We start from the raw sequence: 15,118 nt of genomic DNA on the forward strand, positions 1-15,118 counted from the left end.
AACAAAAGTGTAGAGTATGCATTTATCCGTTCTGTTATGTGATCAATGTTGAGAGTGTCCACTAGTGAAAGTCTATTCCCTAGGCCTTGTTCCTAAATATCGCTATCGCTGCTTGTTTATTGTTTCTATCGCGTTACTACTTGCTACATTACTACTTGCTTGTTTACTTGTCCTGGGCAAAGCACTTTTCCGGTGTCGTTGCCGTTGCTACTCGCTTATTCATACCACCCGTATTTCACTATCTCTTCGCCGAACTAGTGCACCTATTAGGTGTGTTGGGGACACAAGAGACTTCTTGCTTTGTGGCTGCAGGGTTGCATGAGAGGGATATCTTTGACCTCTTCCTCCCCGAGTTCGATAAACCTTGGGTATCCACTTAAGGGAAACTTGCTGCTATTCTACAAACCTCTGCTCTTGGAGGCCCAACACTGTCTACAAGAATAGAAGCTCCCGTAGACATCAGGGTCCCATGAGCTAGCAGGTTCCTCAACGTTTCAAACGTGGCATGAGATCGAAAGAAAAAGGCAAGTGACCAAATATCAGGATCCAAAAATAATTCAAGAAAAGAAACTTGATTGTACATAGAGGCTGACATGTGGGACCTATAAGCCAGCAGAGTCCTCAACGTTTCAAAGGCGGCAGGGGATCAAAAGAAAAAGGAAATTGCCAAAAATCAGAGGGTGAAAAAAAAACCAAGAAAATGAACTTTTATAGTACATAGAGGATGACATGCGGGTCCCATGAGCCTGCAGGTTCCTCAACGTTTCAAACGTGGCATGAGATCGAAAGAAAAGGCAAGTGACCAAATATCAGGATCCAAAAATAATTCAAGAAAAGAAACTTGATTGTACATAGAGGCTGACATGTGGGACCTATGAGCCGACAGAGTCCTCAACGTTTCAAAGGCGGCAGGGGATCAAAAGAAAAAGGAAATTGCCAAAAATCAGAGGGTGAAAAAAAACCAAGAAAATGAACTTTTATAGTACATAGAGGATGACATGCGGGTCCCATGAGCCTGCAGGTTCCTCAACGTTTCAAACGTGGCATGAGATCGAAAGAAAAAGGCAAGTGACCAAATATCAGGATCCAAAAATAATTCAAGAAAAGAAACTTGATTGTACATAGAGGATGACATGCGGGTGCCATTTAGCAGCAGCGGTATCACCGTTTGAGAGGCTGCACGGGATCGAAAGAAAAAGGCAAGTGACCAAATATGAGGAGCCAAAAATAATTCAAGAAAAGAAAGTTTTATAGTACATAGAGGATGACATGCAGGTCCCATTTAGCAGCAGCGGTATCACCGTTTGAGAGGCGGGACGGGATCGAAAGAAAAAGGCAAGTGACCAAATATGAGGAGCCAAAAATAATTCAAGAAACGAAAGTTTTATAGTACATAGAGGATGACATGCGGGTCCCATTTAGCAGCAGTGGTATCACCGTTTGAGAGGCGGCAGGGGATCGAAAGAAAAAGGCAAGTGACCAAATATGAGGAGCCAAAAATAATTCAAGAAAAGAAAGTTTTATAGTACATAGAGGATGACATGCGGGTCCCATTTAGCAGCAGCGGTATCACCGTTTGAGAGGCGGCAGGGGATCGAAAGAAAAAGGAAGTAGCCAGAAATCAGGGGGTCAAAAAAATCCAAGAATAGAAAGAATTTTGGTTCATAGAGGATGACATGCGGGACCCATGATCCTGCATCGTAAACGGCTCGATCGGAGAACGTTGAACGAGATGGCGCGATCGAGAAAAAAAACAATGCCGGAGAGGCTGCCATCCGGGCCCTACATCCCTCGGCGGTGCGGATTTGCGTTGACTCGGCCGGCGAACCCGAGATTTCGAGATGCACCACGTCCCGGGCCACCATACGCGACGTTTTGGCCGTTTTCGTCGGGCTAGGTGGCCTCAAAAACGAGAAAAAAAACGTTTTGACATGCACAACGGAGAGACCAAAAATCGTCGGCCATGGTCACCAGCAACCATGGCGCGACTTCAACTTCGTCGGCCATGGCAACTTTTCTTGTAGTGACTTCCTCTTCGACGGCGGCGGCGACAGAGGCGTGAGGCACCTTCTCCGCGGCGCATCACTCATCCTCGTCCCGCGGTAACAATGGTTGTATGTGAAATCACCATACCCTTGTGTATGGTAGAGATGATGATGCGGATAAAAATTTGTTGGCGGTTGCTCATCCTTGTTTGAATATTTGGTGTAGATTCACATCTAGGGCAGGGTGTCAAGCGGGGTGGGTAGCGGGCTAGCTAGTTTCAGTGCCAGTGCTTTAAATCTGCTCTAATCTCAACCACTATTTGCTCTAATTTTTTGCTTTGCGGGATGATTCGCGGACGCCGCTTGCAACCCTAATCTAGGTTATTGATCCTAGTTTAGTAGACTACTAGGATTTACATGCCAATTTGTTTTTAGACTAGATCCGGATATATTGGTCAATACTACTACGTACTTCCTCCGTTCGTATTTAATTGACTCTAGTTGAAAGCATCGACAGTTCATTTTCTTCTTTCCCTCGCGTCGACTAATTAAAACCGAACAGAGGGAGTATTAGGAATCCATGTGCATCCGTACTACCAGTAAGGTATTGCGTTGTTGCGGAGGCTCGGTGTAATCAATATCTTTCGATATTAATATACTCACTTTATCAGAAAATAAATTAGGAATCCATGTTCAAACTTGCTAGTTTGATCGACGTTTGATGATGATTTGTGAGGCCATGTATGGGCCTAGTTTGTTTTGCCTGGTGGTCAGTAGGCTGATGATTTTTTTTTGCTTGGTCGATCTGTGGTCATTCCATGGCCACTGCTGATTAAGCATTACTAGAATCAACAATTTTTTCCTTGTCTGGTGATTCGAAGTGTATGCGCTCTTCTGAAGAGCACCATCGCACGATGATTAGTCTTAATGGAGATGCAGATGTCGATCAAGAGGGAGAAACATATCTTGAGCATGCATTTCTTACGAGATTACTTGGTGATTGGAAGTAGAATCCACAATTTGTTGTGCAAACTTCTCAACATATGCATATATTCAATGAATTGGCTTTATGTGATCAATAGTACTTCTTATTGCAGATGGATGGAGGGGAAAGAGCGAAAAAACTGATACTTAGTGAAATGACTTCTCATTCTGTGACTTCTGATATCCCAGATGACAAGGTAAATATATAGAACGATGATTCGTAGGTGATGAAAGCAGAATCCACAATTTGTCATGCAAACTTCTCAACATATGCATATATTTGATTAATTAGTTTTATGTAATCAATAGTATTACTTATTCCAGATGGACGTAGGGGAAGGAACGAAAAAGCGGATGCTATGTGAAATGACTTCTAAATCTGTGTGTTCTGATATCCCAGATGACAAGGTAAACATATGGACCGACGCTTGTTTTGCCGCTGCCCCTGTTAGATGGCTAGATGCTCTGGTCTAATTTCTGTTCATGTGCTTATTATTGCAGAAACATAGAGTTGAAGAAAACTCTATATTGTCTGATGACAAAGGTGAAATGGCATGCCAGTCTTTTAAACCTCCGACGCCACCTTGTTTACTGTCTATGGAGACTGATGCAGCTGGACCTGGTACTAATGAGCCTATACCTGGCATCATCGTGCCACATGAAGAAGGTTGTGGATTGGGTTTACCCCCTGCTGTAGAAACTGGTGGTGCAGCTGGAGCTGCTAGTGTAGAGCCTCTAGTGAACGGTGTCGTGCCACGGGAATTCTCTGAACTGGAGCAAAACGGTTTACCTATAGTCAAGACCGATTTAACTGGTGCTGATGCTGGAGTTGCTACTGATGATCCTGCACCCGAAGTTGTCATGCCACCCGAAGGAGGTTTAATCCTAGTCAAACCCGTCATGACTATGCCCACAGTACTGACTGGTGGTGGACCTGGAGCTGGTAGGGTAGTGACATAGGCATACCCAATGGGCCTGCCGATGATGGTACCCGGGGTTTACTGAAGGCCCACTACCCGAAGAATAAGAAGGTTCGGGAGCCCAAGACATTGTTAAGGAAAACTAGAGTTGTAATAGGAAGCATTATTTGTAATCTTGCGGGAGGAGTTAGAAACCTACCCGGGCTCTGTAACTTGTACAATACGAAACCCTCGGCTCCACCTCCTATATAAGGGGGAGTCGAGGGACGCAGAAAGGATCGAATCATTGTCTCTCAAACCCTAGTTTTTTACATCGTCGAGTACTTTTTCGGCTGAAACCTTCGAGATCTACTTGCCCTCTACATCTAACGAAACCCTAGTCTACAATCTGTAGGCATTGACAAGTTAATCCCTTGTCAATTGAGCCTCTAGCGAAAGGTGTCGTGCCACGAGAATCCTCTGAAGTGGATATTGGTGGTTTACCCTCTGTAGAGACTGCTGGTCTACCTGGAGCTGGTATTGTAGAGATTTCATCAAACGTTGCTGTCCCACCCGACTCCTATGAACTGGAGCATGTACCTGGTGTGCCTTCTGTAGAACCTGATGCACCTGTAAGTAGTGGTGATGATTCCGCTGAATCTGATCAAGAAGGATCTGCATCTCTAGGACAAATGTCAGCTGTCATTCACCTAACCCTGAGCTGAAGTCAGCAACGGTAGCTTATATGGCACGGACTGTCCTTCAAGCTCTAAAGATCCAGTTGGGTGGTTCACAGGACCAGCTACTCCAAGCCATTGTCACTACAAAAGACCAGCCAGCATGCTTCGTCATCTCCTGCATACTGTTTGACAAGATGAAGCACTGCAACTGGCGCATTGTTCAATCCCATCAGCATGGAGAGAGGAGCTATGTTTATGTCAAGATGATTCATGCTTATTTGGTAAGGTTCCATGATAAGATGTATGGGTGGGGTGAGGCAAGAGCCACATTTTGTAGCATTCACACAGTCTTCGCTCTTGAGCCAGACCCTATGGATGCTTACCCAGTGGTGCAGCTGTCCTGACTTGATATATGTTTTTATGATCAGTATGCTGCTGTCGTGGAACTGTGATGTGGAGCTACCTTTCTTATGGTTTCTAGGCTTTTGGTTTCAACATGTATTATGGAGCTTACCTTAGGACTTTCGCATGCGTTTGGCTGTTGACCTGTAATGTTTGTGGTTGGTTGTCTAATCTACTTGGCACAATCACATTGCAAAGGCAAATGTTCCTTTTCTCTTTAATTGTTATTATGATTTATGTGTTATAACCAGGCAAGAATATGCAATCTTGGTTCTCTGACCGTATATATGTACATACAACTTTTGTTCACATAATAACACTTACACGGGAAAATAGTAGCTTTCTCTGTTGGACAAACACCAAACCACAAAAGGGTAACAACACAATATCCAAACTAGGTACGGCACCTGTTGAGCATACATGACTTTTGGCGTAAAATCACGTTAACCAACACTAGCTTCATCTTGTTCTTTGCAAGGTGCTATGCTTATCAGTCTAATCCCAATACACCACCTACTTCAGGTGGCACGATGATGTCAAGTGCAAGCTCACCAGTACCAACTCTCTTGCATCAGTCTCCATTGAAGGTACGCCACTGCTGCAGTAGACACCATTAGCAATGCAAGCTGAAGGTGTTCTTATCCTCATATCAAGATCACATAATACAGGTGTCAAGCTTCATGCACTAGCCAACATAATCAAAAGTCCGAACTAGGATCGCTAGGAAAAAAACATGAAGATCTTTTTTCCGAATCCCACGCTGAACATCTTTTTAACTAATTAGGTAAGCTCCTGCTGACAAACATATTACAGCAACTCCAGCAGTGGCTCTATATTTTGGTGCTGTGGGCTGATGCTGCGCATGGAGCCGGCAATAGCTTCACCGGAAGCTGCAAACTGTGGCGGCCAAATGCAGGGCTGAAACAGCGTATTTTCAGAGGCGCTATAAATGCAGCGCCAAAAACAGAATATAATGAAAAATAGAGTGCAATAAAACAGAAGATCAAACAAAGACTAGAAATAGACATAAAATAGGATAAAATTAGCTTGATAGATACTCCGTAGTTCATATTTTTACAAAGTAGTGCGATAAAACTAAACTAAAACTCGACATCTGACGAGTCCGGTGTCGTGCCCGACACCGGATCCGACGAGAAGAGGTCAATCCAACGGGGTCGTCCTCGCCAATGGTGGTCGGCCCGGCGAGCTGCGCTTCGATGAAGGCCCGCTTCGCCGCCTTCTCCGCCCTCCGTCGTGCGCGGTCCTCCTTCTTCGCAGCCCGCCTCGTCGCCTTCTCCGCCCTCCGTCTGCGGAAGTGCTCGTTCTCGGCGGCAACGTCCTCGGGGAAGCGGGCCGCCCACTCGCGCGCCGCGCGCTCGTCCCACTCGGCGATGCGCAAACGGCGCTCCGTCTCGCGGCGGCGGCGCTGTTCCTCCTGTCTAACGATGTACGGCGGAGGCGCGAGATCCTCGGCCTGCTGGCGCGTCCACACGTCATGGAAATACATCGACGATAGCGGGCGCCCGAGCCGCCATGCCACAACGTCGTACGCGCTCGCGGCCTCGTGCGCGGTCTCGTAGGTGCCAAGACCGATGCGCTCGCCGCCGTCACGTATCTCCGCGTAATACGTACCTTTGGGGCGCGCGCGGACGCCGCGGTACCCCATGCCCGAGACGCGGCAGTACCGCGAGCTCGACGTGAGACGAGGCATGGCGGCGGCGGCGGAAGCGGAGCCGCGACGGTGATATTAGGCGCAGATGGGCAAATTTCAGCAACCCGTGTCCATCTTTTTTTTTGGCAGGATTACGCCATGTACCACCTTCCAATTAGAAAATAGTACTGTTCAGCCTTCCCCTGTTGGGCCCAATATTTCACTTTGGGTTGCCAACGGCCATCTACATGGTAATTGCTATCGGCCTACTTGCTCCGGCTATCGAAGCCCAATAACTACAAATGGGCCTTTCTGCTCATGCAATTTCGGCCCTTTTCTAATGAAACACAGATCCTATGATTGGCAAAAAAAAAACACGGAGATTCTACATAAAAGTTGTTTTTATTTATTTTGAATTATTGGGTTCCAATTTTGGAACTGCTCATGCCCAATATGAATATCCTTGATCTCTCCATACCCACATGGATAACTGTAACATCCCAAGAGTAACACCATAGACCCCTTTGTACCTTTCTTGCATTTTGTTCATGTCATCATGTTGCATACATGCATATAACCACCTTGGCTTTTATAAATTGCTTTTGCTCTTGGTTTTCATTTGTTGGTTTGTTGGTTTTCTTCCTTCCTCCTTCTTCTTGGTTCATCCTCTCCCTCTTGTGATGTTCCAAGAAAAGCACCACACCCTTTTCTTCTCTCTCTCTTAACACAATACAAAAAGGTCATGCCAAATTTTCTAAAAATTGGTAGCGCCTCAATCTCTCTTCAACCTTGCTTAGCCAAACATACTTGTGTTGGAGATACTCCTACTCAAATCTTTGGATAATGCCAAGCTAAACCAAATTATTTTGTTGCACATAAAATCATGGAGTTTACATTTATTTTAGCTCCATGCATCTTCCTCTTTTAATTCTATTCTCCTTTCTTCATCACATGTGTATGTGATATCTCTCATATTCTCTCCCCTTCAAATACTCAAACTTTATTGTTATCAAAATACAGATATTAGTTTGAGTTGAAAACCAATAAAAACAGAAAATAAAAAGAAGAAAAGAAGAGAGAGAGAAAATAAAAGAAAAACCCTAACCTAGCTAAACCCAGCCGGCGGGCCCATCCCTTCTTTCTTCCTCTCTTTTTCTCACCGTGGGCAAACCCACCGAAGCCCAGTGCCTGGCCCATGCCATCTATGCCCGAAGAGGTACGAAGACTTCGTCGTCGCCAGCTTTCCACGTCGACGAACAGCTCCATATCGGGCAAAAACCTTCGCCCTGTGCTCCACGTCCACTTCTTTCTCCATCCTCCGGCCTCCCTCTTCCCCTTATAATCTGCAGAAGCATCCCCGCCGAACCCTAGCCAGTTCCTCCCACCGAGCCGCCGCCACTTCTCCTTTTCTACTTCCTGGGAAGAACCTGCTGAGAGCAAAACCACCAGCCACCGTCGCCATGTTCACCGGCGCGCCTACCTGAGCCGTGGAACGGAGCCACCGTGCCCTCCTCTACGTCCTCATCTGCTTCACGGAGACGAACGCGCCAAGGACCGCCTCCTTCCTCTTCTTCCCGACGCCGTCTACCCCCGGTCGGTTTCGTCTTCCTCGTCGTCGGCCAGCCCCCACACCGCAACCACCTCGTCACCAGCCACACCAGGGTGAGCTCAACCTCTCTTCTCCCTTGCATGTCCCATGGCGTCTCTGGTTCGAGTTGAAAAGAGAGAGACGAGATCAAAACGAAAACAAAAGTGCCCAGTTTTTCTGCTCGCGACACACTGTCTTCCGACGCTTCCCTCCGGCGAACCACTCCACCTCTGCGCGAGATCTTGGCAACGTTGCAAAGCTGGGACATAGATCTACAACTTTTGTTTTGGAGTCACTGGTTTTCGAGGCCTGTACGCGACGCCATCTTCAACGCAAAACGTGACCGTGAATCTGCTGTTTTACTGCCGATTCTCGTATCTGTCACGGTGCCTACCTTCCGACGTTTCCCTCCGGCGTTTCACTCCTCCTCAGAGCAAGATCAGGGCACCGTTGGATAGCCACCACCACGGGCTACAGTTTAGAGCTTTGAATCATTCAAATCCACGAAGAATCGCGACGCCCACGTCAAATCGAACTCAACCCGAAAACAGTTTCAGTTTTTCAGATGCTGTTCGTTTTTGTCACGGGTCCTTTTTCGTTCGCTTATCGTTGTCGCCACAGTGAACCAAATCGCGTCAAATCGGTTTCACTAGAATCTCGGTACTTCCATCTTACTCAACTCGTTGATTCCACTTCAAGGCGACGCAGGTTTTCGTCGCAGTAGTTGCTTTAAGTTCCGTGCAGGAACGCTTCAGCAGAACAGCTACTGTCAACTCTTGAGCTCCAGGTGTTCGAAATTCAGAATAACTGCTGCCCGTCTTTTCACCTAGGTAGCGTTCTGATCCTAATCAAAGCCTAGACAGCAGCTCAGTGGCACCGCGCCGCGTTTTCCTTCCAGGCGACCTGGTTTCTATCTCCCCCCGGTGCAGATAACCCAACTCCCTTTTTGGCTTTTTCAGTTTCTTTGTTTTTGCTCCCTGGCTTAATTCAAATGTTTTAAAACTACATCTAAACTATTCCAAAATTGGCAAACCATATATCCATCTTGATCAGAATTTCATGCTCTTTCCAAATATGAACTCGTTTTGGGGTTTGGATAAATAAAAATTGGACATAATTAAAATCTGATTTAAATTGTTTAATTATGGCATAATTCATATCTTCAAATCTACATTTCCAAATTATGCAAATGACATATCCGTTCTCATCAGAAAAACGAGAGGAATTCAAATCTTGCATTCTCATGCATCATTGGCATCATCTCTGAATTGTCTAAATTAAATATGCAACATGAACAAAAACTATATGTGAGGGTGCTTATCCTTTCATGTGTCATTAGAGCACCCCACTTAATTTTGCCTTGCACCAACCATCTTGCCATGTCATCATGCATCATATTGCGCATTGCACTTGTATTGATTTATGCTATATCTTCCTTGTATGTGCTTTTGGTTCTTCTCGAGTAGACGCCGACGCAGAGCAGTACGAGCAGGAGTACGAGTTCCCCCCTGGAGGATCGTGTCGGTGCTTCTACCTCCGATCCGACAGGCGAGCCCACCCCTTCACCTATTTTACTTTTACATGCTCTTTTGATCTATTGCTATCCTTATGTTGCGATTCTCGTTGTGTCACGTATCCTATCCACCTGTTACCTATATCTCCGAGATACACCTCCTCGCCCTACTCGTTGTTTGTTGTTGCCGACTTTGCGAGTCGTAGGCGAGTTTAGGATTTTTGTTGATATCTCGAAATGTTCGGGATATCTTGTTGGGATGTTGACACATGTACTACCTTTTCAAAATGATGATGATAACTTTTTCTACAACTTAAAATTTGCTAAGGGATATAATATGCAGAGGCATCTGTGAGCCCCTTTGCGAAAGCATCGGAACTTTGACTTGCTAATGTCCCCTAGGACCCGAGTTCTTGTTATCTGTTTCTAAGACTGAGCGCGCTAACCACTCGTGGGAGGATTTATCGGGAACCCCCATCACCCATTACCATTTCTCAAGTCTGTTGAAAAGGGGGCCACAACCTTGGTTTTATTTACCTATGCCATGTATGCCATGTATGCCATGCTTTACTACTGTTGCCTTCGGGTGTTTATTATTGTTGCCTTCGGGTGTTTACTTCTGTACTGTACCCCGCGGGACGTTTAGCGAAGCGTGTGGTTTGCACGCCTAGCCGCCGACGCAAACCCTGAGTCCGCATCGGAGTACGGCCGAACTTCGTTTCGGGTAGCTTAGTCGGGTGGCCCCCTAGGCATTCTTGTTGATTTGGGAACGGTCTTGTTGTGAGACTCCGCACTTGCTATGCGGGTTCGAGCATGCGTGTATGGTAACATTGGTGCACCCCCGCAGGGTTAAATCTTATCGATAAGCCGTGTCCGCGGTTATGGACGACTTGGCGCTGTTTAACTCGATCATAGAACAACTTACACCTAATGATGTCGCTAATAACTTGCTAATTACTTGCGTAGTAAGTTAGCCCTATTATAATGGAATGGATATAAAATTGTCAACTCGTGTGAGTGCCTTGTTAGTACCTCTTGGCTAAGGGGGATCGCATTTGGCTGGGTTGTTGATTGCAGAGTATAGAACTGCTAGACTATGCGCTCTCTCACCTTCTCTATTAGACGGATGTTGTAGCGTGTCTCTATTGGTTAGTGCTTTGCTGCCGCTAAACTCCACATAAAGCCGGGCGAAGTTTACACCGCCCACCAGCGAGCATAGCTGGTCTTGTCTCGCAAGTACGTGCCATTCGGTACTTACCCTCGTTTTTCTTCCTCTTTTTCCGGAACACGCTTTTCGACAAACAGGTACGACAGATGATGAGCAGTACGCAGGTGGCTACTTTGTCGAGTTCACGGACGACGACTTCGTTGCGTAGCAGGATCGTTCCTAAGGCAGCAGCTCGTGGCATGTTGGTTATGGGAACACCGCTTGATTATCTTCGGGACTCTTAGTCCCATTTGGTTCTTGTCCGTACCCGGACTATTTGGCTATCTTATGTATGATGTACTGATGGGATATGTTTCCCTATTGAGTGTCATTTGGATCTTGCTCATTAGAGCGTTGCTATATATATGAACCTTATTTCCATCTTTTGTGTCGTACATAGTCATGTTGTGATATTCAAGATGTATTCTACCCTTGTATCCTGTGCACGAGTGTGTGTATGTGTGAAGTGCACAGGAAGGTGAAGCACTCAGGCTTGGAAAGCCTATCGTGAGCCTTTGAGGTGGGTGTTGTGTGCATGGGCGTGTCGAGCTGTTGCTTGGCCTACCCATATGCTTGGGAATGCGAGGCGACCTCACGGTCCTTTGTAGTGACCTCATGCACAAAACCCCTCTTACTTGCGCGCTCTAGGTTTTTCCTACGCCCGGGGCTTACGGACTTGGTATCGAGCAGGATCGCCTTTAGGAGCCCATTGCAGCGGACGAAGTTGTGTCTAGAAACTCATATTTTAGTAGCTACATAGGAAAAATTTTGCGCGAGAGTAGGAATTCTCGCTTTTATTTCTTACCCCACCCACCCTCCCTCTGGTAAGGAAGAGCAACGGTTTTATTCTATTCTTATCTTGTTTCATCTAGGCTTGGACGTGTTTGTGGGAAACCATAGTGACATAGGGAAAAGTGTTTTGAAAAATTTCTGTACTATGGTTGCTTCATTATCATCTTTTGTCGATCTCCACATATAATCTGTTTCTTTGCTATGTTGGTATTTTCATACTAACATGTTTTCCTCCTTTGATCCGATGCTATCTTGACCACTTCCTTGTTCCGGCGCCTGACTTCTTTCCAATATCCTCATGCAGATGGCGTGTCTACAGGTTGTCCGCATGACCCAGTGCGAGAACACCACTGGTTTTCCGGCGCTGCTACGCGAGATGCTCAGCTACTTGGGTTTCGTCTGGTACCCTGAGTACCGGGTGACTGAGATTCCTCGGGAAGACCAGCAGCACCGCTACAGAGCTGAGGTCCACGTGCCTGCTGATGACCTCCGCTACTACCCGGAGCACTTTGCTGAGGCTACAGCGAGCTCTGTTGAGATGGCTGTGCGAGAGGCTGCGTCACTGCTTGGTCATTACACTACGCTCCACCTACACTTGCTTCGAGAGGTCTCCGTACCGTTACCTTCCGTCTGGAGTCCGTGTTACGCAGGCCAGATTCCACACTGGAGGGTACTCTGACCCGGAGCGGAGAGAACAACCGCTCGTTCATGACAGCTCAGTTCGTGCAGTGTCAGGACCGTTTTACTCAGGCTCTTCTTCACGAGCTAGACTTCGTCTCTGAGCAGCTCTGGCGTACACGTCAGCACTTGTGGGCCTATACCACTCCTCAGCCGTCACACTCCTCCTACCCGCAGAGACTGCAGCTACCTCCCACTTGTGCTCCTTCAGATGTTGGAGGGTACATTCCTGACCGTGGGCAGCTTCTCTCCGTCGACCCGCACACCCGAGGGCCACTTCGTACGGAGAGCAGGGTCCCGAGGCTCACGCTTTGTACACTCCGAGGATTCGTCTCCCCGTGGACCGAGCGAGTCGTGGTCGTCGCCGTACCAACGTGCACCGTGGTGACTACCAGCCCATGTTCTGAGTGGTTGCGTTGAGTTCTATCTTTGTATCCATGTGAGAGTTGTAGTTGTTCCATCCTTGTATCCGGTTGTATGGATCTCATGTGTACTTGAACCTTGTATGGTGTACCTTGATGAATTCTATGGATCGATGAGTTATCTGGTCTTAAATCCTTGTTCTAAGCTTTGTTCTTATCTGTTGTTTCAACCGTCTTATGTTTTCCCTCAACAGGATGGTTAGACCTCCACCACCCCCTGAGCTGGGACCAACCCTGTTGCAAATGACTCAACTGTTGGGTCAGATGCAGCAAACCCAGCACAACTTCGACCAAGCTCGTCAAGGCAATGGCCGAGTGATGATCCGGGACTTCCTGCAGCTGAACCCGCGATCGTTCGACTCTACGCCTGAACCGCTGGATGCAGATGATTGGGTGCGCGATGTCAACCGCATGCTCAACACAGCGGGAGTCGCCCCAGAAGACAAGGTGCGGTTTGCGACTCACCTACTGACAGGAGGGTCCGCCGCATGGTGGGAGAACTTTCTCGAGATGCGTCCCGCCTATGCGCCTGATGTCACATGGGAAGAGTTCAGGGAAGCTTTCAGAAGCCACCACATTCCTGAAGGGCTAATGGACAGGATGAAGGAGAAATTCCTTAGTCTTGTTCAAGGCAACAAAGATGTGATGACATACAGCATCGAGTTCTCCAAGCTAGCTCGCTATGGTGGTGAAGAAGTGTCCACTGATGCCAAGAAGCAGAAGAGGTTCCGTAATGGCCTCAAGCCGGCACTCAAGTATGCGCTCACTCATGTCGTGGCAGAAACTTTCGACAAGCTTGTCAACACTGCTGTCAAGGAAGAGTCGGGTAGGCTTGCATTCGAGGAGTCACGCAAGCATACTCGAGAGGTTGGTGCTCCTTCTTCAGCGCCGCCTCAGAAGCGAAGGTTGTGGGTTCCTTATCCCGCACCGCCGAGACAAGCTACACAAGCCGGGTATGCTCCTCGCGCAGCACACGCCGGGTATGCTCCCCGCCCTCCCACCCCACGGCCTTCGAGCGAGAGGACCTACCAAGCTCCGCCAAGGCCCGCATATGGTGGATCAAGGCCGATGGGTCCACGTGCCGACCCCACATGCTACAAGTGTGGTCAGGTTGGGCACATCTCTACCTTCTGCCCTCGAGGCTACCTCCCCCACCGCCTCGCTCTACTTCGACACAAGCGATGGTTCGTGCACCAGCTCCGGGTCGTGCCTTCAACAACAACACCGGGCAAGGTCCGAGGGCTGCTCGCGTCAACAACATCAACGTCGAGCAAGCCGAACAAGCTACCGACGTCGTGCTTGGTACTTTGCTTGTTAACTCTATTCCTGCAAGAGTTCCGTTCGATACGAGAGCTTCTCTATCTTTTGTGTCTGATAGTTTTGCTCAAAGCAACGAGTTTCCTATGGAGATATTACCATCAAATCTCTTGGTTCACTCTCCTGGAGGACAAATGATATCTTCGAAGATAAGCCATGGTAACCAAATTCAAATTGGAAACCATATCTTTCTCGCCTCCTTGATAGTTCTTGTAAATTCAGAGATCAATGTCATCCTTGGCATGGATTGGTTGAAGGCCAACAAAGTTGTCATTGATTGCGCCAAGCATTCAGTTTCTCTTCCTACGGCGACAGGATCCTTGACCTATACACCTTCTCAGACACCTTTCGTTCAGCTCTTTGCTTTGAATCCTAGCTCTCTTCCGGAGCTTGAGTCTATACCGGTGGTTCGCGACTTTCCTGATGTCTTTCCTGAAGAACTTCCAGGTATGCCACCTGACAGGGCTGTTGAGTTCGTCATTGAACTAGAGCCTAGAACAGCTCCTATCTCAAAGTGGCCATACAAAATGGGTCCAAATGAGTTGGCTGAACTCAAGAAGCAGCTTGACGAGTTGCAAAAACTTGGTTTCATTCAGCCAAGCACTTCCCCATGGGGATGTCCTACCATCTTCGTCAAGAAAAAGGATAAAACTGATCGATTGGTGGTTGACTACCGCCCTCTCAATGAGAAAACGATCAAGAATACATATCCTCTTCCTCGCATCAATGAGCTCTTTGATCAGCTTGCGGGTGCAACCGTGTTCTCTAAGATGGATTTGAGAAGTGGTTATCACCAAATCAAAATCCGCAAAGAGGATGTACCCAAGACAGCCTTCAAAACTCGTTATGGCCTCTACGAATACACCGTCATGTCCTTTGGCCTCACTAATGCTCCTGCCACTTTCTCTCGGTTGATGAACTACATTTTCATGGAGTACCTCGACAAGTTTGTGGTAGTCTATCTCGATGATATCCTTGTCTACTCCAAGTCCAATGAGGA

This window comes from Lolium rigidum, chromosome 4 (assembly GCF_022539505.1).
Source record: "Lolium rigidum isolate FL_2022 chromosome 4, APGP_CSIRO_Lrig_0.1, whole genome shotgun sequence".
NCBI lineage: Eukaryota > Viridiplantae > Streptophyta > Magnoliopsida > Poales > Poaceae > Lolium > Lolium rigidum.